Below are 12,960 nucleotides of genomic sequence, written 5' to 3' on the forward strand. Positions count from 1 at the left end.
ATATATATATATATTCCCTAAATTCGGAAGCCCCTTAAAATCGGAGGCCCCATGCGACCGCACCACTCGCACACCCTCACGGTCGCCACTGATATATATATATATATATATATATATATATATATATATATATATATATATATATATATATATATATATATATATATATATATATATATATATATATATATATATATATATATATATATATTAGTGGCAGCCCTGAGGGTGTGCGAGTGGTGCTGTCGCACGAGGCCATCGATTTTAAGGGGCCTCTGAATTTAGGGAAATATATAGTAATGGTTCATAAAATACATTTTTATGTGTTTTTATTAAAGAAAATTAGTAGCTAACTAAAACAATGTAACATTTGGTTGCAATCTTAAAGTAATTTTAATTGTGAAAAAATCAACGAAAAAAAAATCTTATCATAAATTCTATACTTACCAAAAATTTAAGGAACTTATCTATATAAAAAAATACATAGATGTTTCTAGTATAAGTTCAAACAAATGTTATAGGTTTTATAAAACTCACCAAAAGATCTAACCCTAAGCAACCTAATAACTGTACATGTAGATTGTCGGTGTTGCTTGTCTCTCTTTAAATTTCTCAAATCCCACCGGTGCTTAGCTTCTTTCTCTCCCAGGCTAAATGCTAATTTTTTAATATTTTTTTATGAATTCATAATGAAGTTAAAGAATAATAAAGTAGGGAAAGTAAAAAAAACAATGTTCTTGTTTTTCCTTACATATAGTATGGGATCTTGTAAATTATGTTTATCACTCTATCACTTAGCTTTATAGGTTTAGCTATTCAATGTTTGGTATAGACGGGTTAGAATCAAGCATTAATAAATTTTAGGGTGGGAGTGGGAGAGGTCGGCAATGGGCTTCCCATTTTGGCTTTTAATATTAATAAATATAGTGTAATACTTAGAAATGTTAGAAAACAAGAATTTTGTTTGCTGCTCTAACTGTTTTAAACATTAATTTTTGATAAAAATTACAAATAAATATATTGATAACTTATTTACATTGATTTTTTTGTTAAAAAAGGTTGCCTCTAACTAGAAAACTTGAGTCGGGTTGTTCTAAACATAAAATGAAAACAAAGAGAATAACAATTTATTCATGGTTAAAGAGGATCTATTAATCGATTCATCGTTAAACAAATGTTGAAACACCATCGTAATGAGGAATCAGTTACGTAAGAACACAGAGAAGAAGAAGTTGAATTACATGTGTTAGAAAATATGGATGAAGGTCATGAAGCTACGGAAAAACCTAGAGAAGAAATTCAGGATGTTGTGGAAGAACCTAAAGAAGAAGAATTTGAACTGCAAGTTCCAGAAGATATGCCTTGTATAGATGAAGACATAGCTACCTTGAATGGTAATGATGATGACAAAGAAGATACTCCAATGGATGTATGATCCGAGTGTTGGGTTTATATTCAAAATTAGTTACAAAAACATAAAATTTAGCAACGAAAGACTTGATAATCTCAATAACATAAAACAAATTTATAACCCACCAAGGACCATCTTGAAAAGTTTGGAAATAAATAAACACCAACCAAAGAAGAAGATCAAGAAATAACAACCTTTGTTGTTCTTTGGAGTCTCTTAGGAGGCTTGGAAGTTGATGAAGAATGATGAAATTTAAAAACTTAAAACTTAAGACTCTTAAGCTCTATATAGAATGCTAGTTATTTTGTATAAAAACTTAAGAATCTTAAGATTTATGTTCTTATCAAAATAATAATATAAAGAGAGCATCAAAAGCAAGTAATCTTCAAGAATTGAGAGGAGACGAGAGAGAACCCATGTACATATGCATGTTATGGATCTAATAAGTGGAAAAGGCAAGAGTGCAAGACTTGATAAAGCTCAATAACCATCTTAGCCATTCATGCACCTACATCTACATATCTCCCATGCATCTCAAGACAAACCATACTTTCAATTAAAATAATCAAAAGTCACATACTCTTCCCTTTGACTATCATTTTCGAAAATAATAATAATAATAATAATAATAAGTTTACAAATTTTATAAACAAGTTTATAAAATATAAACATTATCTTTTTGGTAAAAGACAAAAGTCATTATAGCAAAAAATGTTGTACATTACTTAATAAATCGTACCATATGATATAAATTATGTTACTTGCTAATGAAAATTATTATTTCTTAGAAAGAAATAATTTCTAATTAATTATAAGAGTTTATTGAATATTTATTAAAAAAAATTCTAATAAATAATCAATTATATCAAGTTGATGTTAGTATGACCTATTGGTATCATATGTTAATTAGCAATATCACTTTAATATGATTCTTGAGCATACTAGATCTTTCACCTAGAAACTATAACATCTAATGAGTGGATACATGATGTTACGGTCTGAATTTACGATATGTTTGCTAATAACTTTGATTTTTGAATTTAGTGATAGCAAATTTACTTAATAATACTTTACAAAAAAAATTATGGGGCCTCATTTTGATTTTAGCACAAGGCCTCCGACATGTCAAGGTCGGACCATATATATATATATATATATATATATATATATATATATATATATATATATATATATATATATATATATATATAGTAACCAACCCACATACAAATAGAGAAGTGTTTACATAACTATTGTTTCCAAAAAGATTATTCACAATCAGAGTCTCCCAAGATCAACAACAAAAAGCCAAGGATGTGTACGGTCACGCCTTCAACTTGTCATGGTCCTCAAAAGTACCTGAAACAAAACTAAAACTGTAAGCTAACACTTAGTGAGTTTCCCCAAAGTACCACAATATAAAAATAACAAACAACAATATACATACAGAGCCTTCAGCATGACTGGATCACCTCACCAGTCCTACAACCTATCTGGACCGCTCTCTGGGCCTTCGACCTAACTGGTCTACCTCGCAGCCTTTAAGTCTATCTGGACCGCCCTGCGTATCTTGGCCTTTAGTCTATCCATTGGTCCGCTTGAACCCAGTAACCATAACATATCCATGCATAACATTATAAATCAATAACAGATAACACAGGTAGTCCTACAGATCAACCAATCTAATTACATAGCCAATACCAAATAACTCTGCATAATAGCATACAACAAATCAAGATATGTAATCCAATGGACTGGCCTTGGTGCCTTTGACCCATAAGTATAGTGGGGAAAACCCACCTCACAGTCTGAATGGAGTCGAGCTCAACCTAAATCCTAGATGTCAAAACCTTTCCCATTCTAAATTAATAACATTTTCCCAAAATACCCTTGGTAAAAACTGGTCAAAATCCACAAGTCAACCAAGTCAACATAACCGAGTCAACCCTGTTGGGTTTTGAGCACTATAACACTCCTATGGTGCACATGCAACCCTAAATGCTTTGGATCTATCTTTTCTCTAAGTATACATGCATATTTTCATTTTCCAAAGGATTATGCTAACTAGCATACAAATTGTCAAATGAACAATACAACTAGTTAGATGAGTTACCTCTTAGAAGGACTTATAGTTATTGACCTTTGAAAGCTTGAGCACCCCAAGTGTGATGCCTCTAATGGTTCGCAAACACCATATGCAAGAGGAGGCTTGTGAGAATAGGTTAGCAAGCACAAAATCGTGTGTCACTCTCTTGGAATGATGGGGCAACCGATTTTGGCTCTAGGGGACTCTATTTATAGTGTGACAAATGTTAGGGTTACACTTTGTAAACCCTAATGACCTTTCATATACTTAGGATCCATTGGTTAACCTCCATGGACTATCCATGGATTATCTCATTGGTTTTCGCCCATCCGAAATAACCATGGATCATTAGCCCAGACTATTAGAATCATTGATTTACACAATTAATCCTTATATATTTAATTAGTCTCTTTTGATCACTAAATTAATTCCAAATTAATTCTTGATCAATACTAATTAAATAATATGATTTCATATTAATATATTATACTTGTAATATATTAATAAATCATAAATAACCTTATTCTCAAAAGTCCATCCGATCAAATTGCACTGATGAAGGCAACCCAAAAGGACCATGCTACAATCGGGTCAAGTACATCCCAATTATAGTTATGGTCTTAGACACTAAATCCAATAGTCTCCCACTTGGATAAGTCTAATAACTATAACTGCCAATGTAACTCTAGGATCCGACTTAGCAATCGTAAGCTTTCAAAAGACGCTGTCGAACTTTCACCTAGTCAGTGACTCATCCTTCAGATAAGGGATCATATATTCCTCTGTTCTCAAGATATCAGCCAGGCAATTACATGGAACAATGTCATACTTATTGTCCAACAATTTGTTTCCCGATTTCCGATTCGTCTGACATAGAACATAACTGAACACATTAATTTAGTTCTGACCGGGCCCGACACATAAGTCAAAACAAAATCATCGAGGGGCCCAAGATATCGCTTTTAATCCTCTTAGGATAAAAGGAACATATAAACTTCCATATTATATGCTTGTACTAACTACTCATTAAATCATGCACAACGATACGTTTTATAACATCAAGTTACTGATGTGTTTTCGTATCATCAATGCACAACCAACTCGTAGTCAACAACTCATATATCTTAGCTTGAAGACTATATGATTATATCGTCTCACGATCACTCGTGATAAATTCCATGAAGTGATTCAAGTGAGCGCGGGTTGAATCCAATACTCAAATCTTATTTCAGGAGCACTCATGAATGGTGTAGCAAACTTTTGCTATGTCTAACACCTTAGACAATCTACAAGCTAACTCATGACAGTCTTCTTTCATACTTACTTCCAACGTATGATCGACTGTGGATGGTTTGAATAATATTATTAATCGGGAAGTCAAAGCATGCAAAGTTAACAATAGCTATCCTATATGCAAAGTCAAAGCATGCAAAGTGAATAATACTAATTCTATATGGCCCCAAAACATGTGAGTGTAAATAAAACACCTTAATTTAATCACCATATTGATTACACATTATTCATTGTATATTGTTTCGATTTATCAACTAATACTTGAATTAAAACAATAGCTATCCCATGCTCCAAGCATTCACATTATGTTTACCTACGGTCCTTACTTTGTGAAATAGATCTACTATAAACATTTCCAATGATTCTCATTTCATAATTCCAAATCCTTATCGTAAGTGTAAGAATACCAAGTTCTTGCCACTTACTGTAATTTGTTAGATTCTAAACTTATATGCAGTGATCCTTTTGTAATGACTATGTACACAAGTCACAGAGACATTGCCAGTTACAAAACTTTCCATTGGAGATTGTTGCAAGACAATTCCATATATCCAAATTCTCATATTCCAAGCACATTCCTTTAAACATCCTTCTTGCATAAAAGTTTCTAACTTTCTCATAGATTCTTGATATCCAACTCCCATTATGGAAACATTTCCATATTTGCCATATGACAACTCATTGTTAATAGAATCTTGTCTATTCATAATAATGTCAATATGGTCCATCCATTGCCATACTTCCAACTATCCATAAGCAACCAATCTTTGGCGAACCTTGAATTGTTCTTAGCAGTTGTTTAATAACTTTAGTCATATCCAGTTCTAGTCCTTTTTCCCTCTTAATGGCCTAGGCATTTGGAAAAGTAGAACACATGAATATTATAGCATATGCAATCGATCCTATACCCGAAGCACATGGGATACGATTCATAATATCTTACATAAAGACATGATACTTGACCAGTCTTCTGCTATAATATTTCCATATATAGAATTTCCAATGTTGAAACATTTCAACATGGTATTCATATAAATTCTTGACTAAATTTGATTAAAATCTCAATCTAAACTTTTAGAATTGAGATGAAGTAGAAGTTCCTCTCCCTTCGTTATAGCAAAACAACTTTTCAACCCTGCAACTTTGCTAATTGAAAACTTTGTTTTCTATAATTAACATTGCTAACTTGCAACACTTACCATAAAAATTATGCTCCCACTAGCATAATAATTATTTTGTTACTTGCATCACTTTTATGCTCCCACTAGATGTGACATATAACCAGAAATCAGTTGGACTTCTAAAAATCAATACTTTATTGACTTTCTTACCAAAGTTCAGATTTCTGACACGAGATGCTTCGATAAGCCTTTATCTAAACTCACACACCTTTTATTAGACAGCTCATATGTGTGTCTAAACAGTTTTAGAGCTTACAGCAATATGTCTCAAAATGTTTGGACCTTTTGCCATTTCTCACAATTCGAACTATGAAGAGGGATGTCGTAATCATAATCGAATTGAAGAATACAAATATCACAATTGCTAACTCTTTAAAATCTACTTAGTGAAAGCGTTTCATCACAATCATTTTCATGAATTCGAGAGAAACCTTATGACACTTTGATTTTTATGGTGTATGTGTTCCTATCCATGTGAATTTGTCAAAACCATAATCACAAGACAAGGTTAGTGACAAATCTAAACTCATATGGACTGAACTTACCTAATCTTAATTCCTTGCCACTTGGTAGCACAAGGGCCTACCATGTCTTCCAAGTTGTTCAGCAGATCACCCTTACTGATCAATGAACTTTCACTGACCAAGGTGCTTTTCCCTATGCAAATAATTGAGAACTCTTAGAACTCACATACATAGTCAACTTTAACTGGAATGGGCACAAAAAATAAGAATATATCAATACGATCGGTTATAAACCTCAAGTCGTGTGCTAGTGATTAACAATAGGTTTATTATTGATTAGTTCTTGAAACTTGTCAAGATCTTTAAGACTCCCACTGACCTCTTGACATATAAGTTTCTCTATGTAAAGAACATTACATGACAAACAAATATTCAAGAGTTAGTGTGATTTCTTATCAAGACAAACACTATTGACACTCGGTCTTAGTTGATCTTTGTTTTATCCAAAATATTACAACTTACCAATTTCAAATGTACAAGAGTAGAAAGCATTTTACTCTGCATTTGCTGATATGTCACTCAATATACAATCTTGGAGTATGACTCTAAGATTTGATTTTAGAACGAAGTATGATTCATCTTAATTGATTTAACCATTACAACAATTCCTGATTCCTCTTCTTAGCCAAACAAATTCACTAAGGCGTCCTTAGAGGATCAAATTATGATATGTTTTTTATAATCATTAAGATCATCATAAAACACGATAATCAAGTACTCTCCCATCTTTTCAGATTAGAAAAAATTTATCTTTCTGCCGACTTTGATTCTTCTTATTCGTTCTGCTATACATTGAGACTTTTCAATGACTCAGAATTATACTTAATCTTGTAAGAATAACCATACTTACTAACTTTAGTAAATCATGACGAATAGTCTTATTGTTCTTTGTGGTGGACCTGACCAGCGCACAACCAAGTGTACCCGATCCCCTAGTCCTTCACTTGACTCACATATACATGTGAACAAGGAATTAGTCTTAATTTCCCAAAACATCAAAATGTAATCTTCTCACATCATGTATAAGAATCTACCAATAGGAACTAAATAGAGTTAAATAGTGGACTTACTTGAAGTAGAGTCAAACTTTTTGACCTCATCATTCTTATGATCCTTCAGGTAGACACGAAAACTTCACAACCAATGCCCCTTTTCTTGGCAATAGAAATAGATGGACTCTTTGGGAATGGTACACGGGACAATCTCAAACTTAGCCTTTCCCTTTCCCTTGGAAAGAGAAATCTTTTCTGGACTTCCAGTATTTCCATTGTCAATGTCTATGGAGGTTTGGGAAGCAGATCTTCCAATCAAATTTGCATTACCAGTGTGCCAACTCATTGATGGTTCAGTAGCAATTAGCAAATATGTAAGATCGATAAGGGCATGTCGCCGTCTGTCATATAGTAGTCTTTAACAAACTGATTATACGACTCGGGAGGTGACTAAAGAACCAAGTCAACATCCCAGTTCCTCGACACAACGACTCCTAACATTCCCAGCCTATCAATGTGTGACTTCATCTCCAAGACATGTGCACTCACAGACCTTCTATCTTGGTGTTTGCTATCCAATAGGGCTTGAGTGAACTTGAACTTTTCAAGTCTTTGAACTTGTGGGTTAGGGAGAATAATTGGAGGAGGTGGAGGAAGTGAAGTATGATATTGTGGAATATCATCTTCATGTGGAAAGCCTTTTCCAACAGATTCGGGAAGACCATAGTTGTCTGACCTAGACATCTCTAAAGGGAGAAATTCAAGTTAGTTGATTTAAGTCCTTAATATAACACCCAAAACGAAATATTAAGGCTAGGACCCAACACAGTATTTTACAATTGCGAAGAGGGATGCTGTAATCCAATTGTAAAATATTTGAAGGTAGGTAAATGACGATTTACCAATTTCCACCATGAAAAACGAAATAGATTATTAAGTTTTAATTGGATTGAAATTCCTAGATCCTTTGAGATTCATTGAACTTTTCAATGGCATGTTTAAATCTCGATTGTGCCCTTCAAGTCTGTGACTAGGATGCCGAGAATCACAAACAAGGTGTGAATAACCATGCAAATTAGCTTGGTACACCCAATGTTACAGATCACCTAATCAATGTGTTGGTTAACCACACACGCTCCATTGATCTATGATTAACATTAGGCTACCCTTTGCCACACATTATCAGTCCCAGATTAGTGTGTCGGTTAACCACACACGCTCCACTAACGACTTAACAAGGTGCAAAGTACAATTTCATGGATTACCACCATTTTCACATTTTCCTAAAGTAACTAAGATTAGGAATTTAATAAAAGTTTAGTTACTTTATTTTTTATCATTGTACTTTTAATGAGGGAGAATTAATGTCCTATCCTACCCGTTTGGCTAATGACCCTCCACCAGTCAGGGAAGTGGTGGGTGAGAGTGGACACCCATTAAACTGCCATTTTATAGGCAATAACCTTATACCCCCCTTATAGACCGACTTCGTGAATGAGGCCTACTAACAGTAAGACTGACTTGTCTTATACATACATATAAGTATTAACTTTTAATATTATAAAGTATAAGGATTGAATTTTGAACTTTTAAAATTCTATGGTTTGGAATTTAAAGGTTTCAAAAGTGAGACTTTACAAATTCCAAAACTTGAGGGCTAGTTTTGAAACTTGTCAAAACTCTTCATATCCATAACTTATGAGTTTAATGTGTGTTTTATGAAAAGACTCTTGATAATCCATAATTTGAGGACAAGTTATGGACTTCATTAAAACATTTATGAAAAGTATTTTCATGTTCCATAACTTGAGGACAAGTTATGCAACTCATTAAAGAATATTTAGATCAATTCTAACAACTAAAATTATCACATAATTCATGATCAAACTACACTCATAAACAAGATAATTTCAAGTCAACAATTTGAAAGCAATTCTGTTTATCATATAAAACAACAATTATTTTAAAACTTTGACAATTATCTTGTGGTTGGATGAGTACAAGCACTACCATATCATAAAAAACATTTCCAATGATCCAAAACAGTTTGTGGTAGTGTTCCCAATCCAAACCAGTTGAAGAAACTCGAAATTATGCAAACAGGGCCTTCAACTCGTAGAGTGCATGAACTGGACTCGGCGAGTTGCTCTGTTACTGAGTGGACTCGTCGAGTCTGTTGATGGACTCGGCGAGTTCACCAGTCAGAGGCAAAAATTTCGACTTTTTCAGCTTTAAAAAACTAGTAAGCATCAAATAAAATAGAAAACAATCCTAGGCTCTGATACCACTGTTGGGTTTTGAGCACTATAACACTCCTATGGTTCACATGCAACCCTAAATGCTTTAGATCTATGTTTTCTCTTATTATACATGCATGTTTTCATTTTCCAAAGCATTATCCTAACTAGCATACAAATTGTCAAATAAACAATACAACTAGTTAGATGACTTACCTCTTAGAAGGACTTGTAGTTCTTGACCTTTAAAAGCTTGAGCACCCCAAGTGTGATGCCTCTAATTGTTCACAAACACCATATGTAAGAGGAGGCTTGAGAGAATAGGTTAGCAAGCTCAAAATCGTGTATCACTCTCTTGGAATGATGGGGCAACCGATTTTGGCTCTAGGGGACTCTATTTATAGTGTGACAAATGTTAGGGTTACACTTTGTAAACCCTAATGACCTTTCATATACTTAGGCTCCATGGGTTAACCTCCATGGACTATCCATGGATTATCTCATTGGTTTTATTCCATCCTGAATAACCATGGATCATTAGCCCACACTATTAGAATCATTGATTTACACACTCAATCCCTATATATTTAATTAGTCTCTTTTGATCACTAAATTAATTCCAAATTAATTCTTGATCAATACTAATTAAATAATATGATTTCATATTAATATATTATACTTGTAATATATTAATAAATCATAAATAACCTTATTCTCAAAAGTCCATCCTATCAAATTGCACTGATGAAGGCAACCCAAAAGGACCATGCTACAATCGGGTCAAGTACATCCCAGTTATAGTTATGGGCTTAGACACTAAATCCAACAAACCCAACCAAGCCAACTCAACCGAGTCAACTCATGCTTCGTACAGGGGGCATACTATGGAGGTACACAGGGCGTACTCGAGGTCTGAGGCATCGAGGTTGAATCTGCGTACGCACAGTGTACCATCTGATATGTCGAACGTACGCAACAGCTCTCTTCTTAATCGATTAAGAGCTTATTACTACGACTTAATATGTGTAATTGCATATCGAAGGCTAAAATATCCTTAAGAGTTATAAAGTTTTCAACTTTTTGGCTTTGCATGCCCAGTAAGTGCTTAATATACAAAATCCCAACCTCTTAATTGTTAGGTTTTCTACGCATCAAATACACTCTAAACTAGGTAGTGGAAAAATCGAAACTATGATATACCTAAATGTACATGCAATCTATGGATCTATGGTTTCATGCTAATTACATCTACCCTATGAAACATAAAAACATAAAGAAGAAAAACATACCTCTTATGTAGGCCTTGATCTCCATGCTTGAGATCTTGATCCTCCATGAAGTTGCTTGGATAAGAGGACCCAAACCAAAATCCCTCTAATGGTATCACACCCAATGACACCAAAGTGTGGAATAAAATAACTAGGAGAAGGGTCAATTTCACAAACCCTAAGAGGGTTAGAAATCGTCCCTATGGGAGGAGGAAGAAGAGGCGAAACATCAAGCCAAGAATGAACAAGGAATAATGAATCACAAAGGTCTTATTTAGCCTTGGAAGCCTTCCAGGGTTCTATCCTCAAGCCCATGTGGGATGGATAGCCCTAAGAACGAAATTCCCTTTATCCAAAGAGAATTTTGGTCCATCACCCTTCTTCTTAGGGTTCTGGAACATTTCTGATTAGCCAACAATTGATTAATTGAATATTCAACCCTTTGATTAATTAAATTGTTAATTAGTTCCCAAAATATATTTCCAATTAGTTTCTAATTAATTATTAACTATAATAATTACTAAACCAATCGCTCCTTTATTTATTCTACTCAATTTAGGTCTTGAGGACAACCCAAAAGGAACCGATTATTATTAGAAATTTTACCAATAGTTAATGACCTTGGGCACACTTTCCAACAGTCTCCCACTTAGACAAGTCATCAACTATATGAGGACCAATACTTCTCCAATAATCAACAGAGAGTTAGCCATCCAATGCAACTACCAAACTCTTTATCTAATCAAGATTCATCACTTACATAAGTGATCAATTATCCCTTTGTTTTATGATATAAGTATGAACTCGAGATATGGATAATGGTTAATCTTAGAACTCAAGATTATGTTTCCTGATTGTGACAACTGTCAATTTTGGATCCAACGAAAGTCAACAAGTCAACAATTCAACAAAAGTCAATAAGTCCACAAAAGTCAACTCGACCTGTATTAGAATTTTAGGAAAATCTTGACATTTCCTAATGTACAACCTACACGTATTAATACAAATACCTCTTCCTTCGCCAGTTATTGAATTAAAATTCTACTTTTGGATTAGCAACGTTAATTTCAATAATTCCAACATATATTATTTTGGTATAAATAATATTTGCAACACATTGTGCTATTATCTTCATTGATAATACTTCCTTTATGATGATTTGAATTTTTATAATTCAAATTAGGTAATTAGACATTAGTTTTGCCATCTTTTTTATAAAACACCCACCTTTTTTATAAAAACTTAATTTTTATAAAAAAAAAATGAAAAGGTTAACTTTGGATGCATGGAAAGCCCCATCAAAGGTCAAATCTTGCCACAATTTTCCACAAAATATGTTATCCAACAAGCAACCATCACCTCACCCTACCCCACCCCTCCACCCACTTCCCCCCCCCCCCTTTAACTTCGGCCGAGAGCTCCCCACACCCCCACAATCTCCATTTTTTCTTTAACTTTCTCCATATCCTCTCAAGAACAAAGCTCTTTCTTCTTAGGCTAATTATTCCAAGTGGTTCTTGACATTTTGGTAAGTGTTTTTCCTTATAATCTAGTGATTTTACACACATGCATGCTAATTTTGTGACTCTTACACACATTGACATGTGTTAAAATCCATAGGGTAATACCATCTTCAAGTGTTCTTTAACCATCTTCAGGTGTTCTAAGCTTGAAGATCTTCATATGTATCTCTTTATCCACTACGAAATCCACTCAAGGGGAGTTCATACCCCATATTTTTGAGTTTTTCATGTTTTTAGGGGGGGGGGGGGATACAAGAAAATTTTGATTTATAACAGAAATGTTGCATGTTTCATTTCTATCTGCGATAAATGTTTCCTTTAGTGCTTGTGCTTGTTGTTTAAGTAAGTGTTTAAATTTGTGGCTCACGAAACTCCTCTCCGCTCTACTATCAAAGAGTATGCATGCATAAGTGTTATTGAGGAGGAACGTACCCGTGACCACCAT

Source organism: Lactuca virosa, chromosome 3, assembly GCF_052849685.1.
Source record: "Lactuca virosa cultivar CGN04683 chromosome 3, Lactuca_virosa_CGN04683_v6, whole genome shotgun sequence".
Classification (NCBI taxonomy): domain Eukaryota; kingdom Viridiplantae; phylum Streptophyta; class Magnoliopsida; order Asterales; family Asteraceae; genus Lactuca; species Lactuca virosa.